This window comes from Sturnira hondurensis, unplaced genomic scaffold, assembly GCF_014824575.4.
Source record: "Sturnira hondurensis isolate 20B ecotype Veracruz unplaced genomic scaffold, ASM1482457v3 Scaffold0006474, whole genome shotgun sequence".
Classification (NCBI taxonomy): domain Eukaryota; kingdom Metazoa; phylum Chordata; class Mammalia; order Chiroptera; family Phyllostomidae; genus Sturnira; species Sturnira hondurensis.
This window is the reverse complement of record NW_028079105.1, coordinates 148,797-151,491: the sequence shown is the minus strand read 5'-3', so window position 1 is coordinate 151,491 and position 2,695 is coordinate 148,797. Positions and strand designations below refer to the sequence as shown.

The 2,695-nt window shown below is 43.2% G+C and overlaps 1 pseudogene; it reads left to right on the top strand.

Annotated features, from left to right (window-relative positions):
* Positions 1-575: 575 nt before the first annotated feature.
* LOC118989293 (60S ribosomal protein L29-like) lies at positions 576-1,055 on the top strand (annotated as a pseudogene).
* The last annotated feature ends 1,640 nt before the right edge of the window (positions 1,056-2,695 follow it).

The window sequence follows — 2,695 nt, the reverse complement described above, 5'->3', positions numbered from 1 at the left end:
CTTGTCTGTTTTTTTTGTCCATATATAGTTGTCTCTATTTTCCTGACATTACTTTTCACCACCCAACCCACTCCCACCCTCTATCCTTCTTCCCTTTGGCTTTGTCCATGAGTCCTTTATACATATTCTTTGATGACACTTTCCCTTCTTTCCCCCATTTTCTCCCTCATTCCTTCCCTCTGATTACTGTCAGTTTGTTCTTTATCTCAATGTCTCTGGTTATATTTTGCTTGTTTATTTATTTTGTTGATTAGGTTCAATTTATAGGTGAGATCATATGTATTTGTCTTTCACTGCCTGGCTTACTTCACTTAATATTATGTTCTCCAGTTCCATCCATGGTGTTGTGAAGAGTAGGAGCTCCTTCTTTCTTTCTGCTGTGTAGCATTCCATTGTGTAAATGTACCAGTTTTTTTTTTATCCACTCATTTACTGATGGGCACATACATTGCTTCCAGAAGTTAGCTATTTCATCGCTTGTCTTGATTTTGGTTGTGAGTATACATGGTTAAAATCTTTTCTATGAGCTCTTCCAATCCCAGGATTTTCCAAGAGCTATGGACTTGGATGGAGAGATGGACAAGTCTAGGAACAACACTATGTACAACCAGTCCCAAAATGGCACTAAAACAGCATCAAGAAACCCTAATTGCAAAGATACAAATCTATCAAGGGGGTAGACCACAAATTCAGAGAAACATGTGCTTTGCCAAGAATCACAACAAAAAGAGCCTGAATAAAGATGCAGGCCAACAACACCAAGGCCATGAGTGAATGTGCTGAGGGTATCAAGGCCCTGGTCAAGCCCAAGATCACAAAGGGCAGCAGCCACAAGTTCAGTCAACTTGCTTACATTGCTCACCTGAAGTTCAGGAAACATGCTTGTGCCTGCATCACCAAGGGTCTCTGGCTCTGCCCAACAAAGGCTAAGGCCAAGGCTCAAACCAAACCCCAGGCTACAGATGCAGCCACAACTCAGGCTTCAGCTCAGGCTCAGTTTCAGGTTCCCAAAGGTTCCCAGGCCCCTGTGAAAGCTCCATAGTAGAGGCCTCTGTCTGCCGATATGAGGACAGAAAGACTAGGGCTGGGGTCCTCCTGTGGTGTTTGTGCAAATAAACCTGAGGCAGGTTCAAAAAAACCTTTTCTATGAAAGGTTTGGTGACACAAACAGTATATGATCTTTGCCTTTGAAAACATCACAGAACAGGGTATGAGAGAGGTAAAGAAGTAATTATGAAATAAAGTAGTGTCCCAACAAAAGTCTATATAAGTTGCTGTGTCATTTAGTTGGCAGAACTGATAGGCAGGGGTGTTTAGGTCTTCATTTGAAGCATAGATTTTTTAGCTTGAAGGCTAAAATGGAAATCCTAGGGCAAAAAAATCAGAGAGGCTTTTTTGAGCACATGCTTTTTCTTTTTTTACCATCAATATTTAGCTAGGAGAAGGGAGTAAAGAGTGCTAGAAACTGAGCTTAGGAAATTGGGGAATATGGGGAACTTTGGCCACTGGAGCTCTCCTGGCCTCCATGGATGAGAATAATGACTCATCCCATTCCTTCTAGTAGAGAATGCCCTGGCCCTTCTCTGACACAGCTTTATTAGGGTTGGGGAGTGCAGGGGAATACAGCACAAGTGCATAGCTTATCCATCAATGTCCAAAGGTTATAGTCATTAAAAAACTGACACTATTTATAAATAACAATTGAAGAAACACAAATCTTTTCAGGTCAGGGTCTGCAAGATATGCTGATGCCGGATGGGTACAACCATATCATGAAGTAGGGAGTTTCATTCCTTATGCCTTGAACTAAAAAATCTGGGTTATACTGACAAGTCTTATTGCTGGGCAGAGCAGGCTTCAAAGCACAAAGTGTACATATCAGGCCTGATTCCAACAGGAACCCTTGGTGTTAGTGTTGGATCATGCCTGCCACTTGCATTTTTACCTGGTTTTCCAGGGAGATTTACCAGGTCCTTTGAAAGCTTGCTTTTGTGGGGCCACAATCTCCAAAACCACACAGAGTGGTCCCCAACAGGGAAGTGTAAGCCTGTTTGGTTCACCAGGAAGCCACAGCTTTTCATACTCCAGAGGAACACAGCATTGTTTTCTGCCAAGGGAATTAACACTTCCCCCTTCTCCTCTTACAGTACTGGTTGTTGAGAGGTGCTAAGAGGTGCTAAACCAAAGAAGCTTGCCATTCTACTCAGAGAATGTAAAACAATCCCAAACCCAATCAAATTCAGGAAGTTGATTCATTCTTTTGAAAAAGCACCTTGTCTGACCCAACCCCAAGCTAATATAATCCCAGGGGAACTAGAAAGTAATTCTCTGTCTCTGGAATTTGCATTTTCCCTAAGCACTTGCACATCTTCTCTCCATAGCCACGTGGCCTTAGCAGCCACATGGCCCATGGCCAGTGGGGCTTCACACACAAATTCCAGGAGGGAGCCTGGATATTGTAGCTCAGCAATGAACTGCAACTGACAACACACACCAAGCCAGCCAGATGCTGGACTGGACTGTGCTTTAATATGAAGCAGAAACTCTGGACACTGGCCTTAGTCTTGGCCTCGCTGAGGACAGGTTGAATTTTTTCCATGGTGAGACAAGGGGAGATGGGACATTGGAAAGCCAGAAGAGGAACTCTCTGAATTTCATATAATCAATGAACCATATCACAGAGCCTCACCCTTCC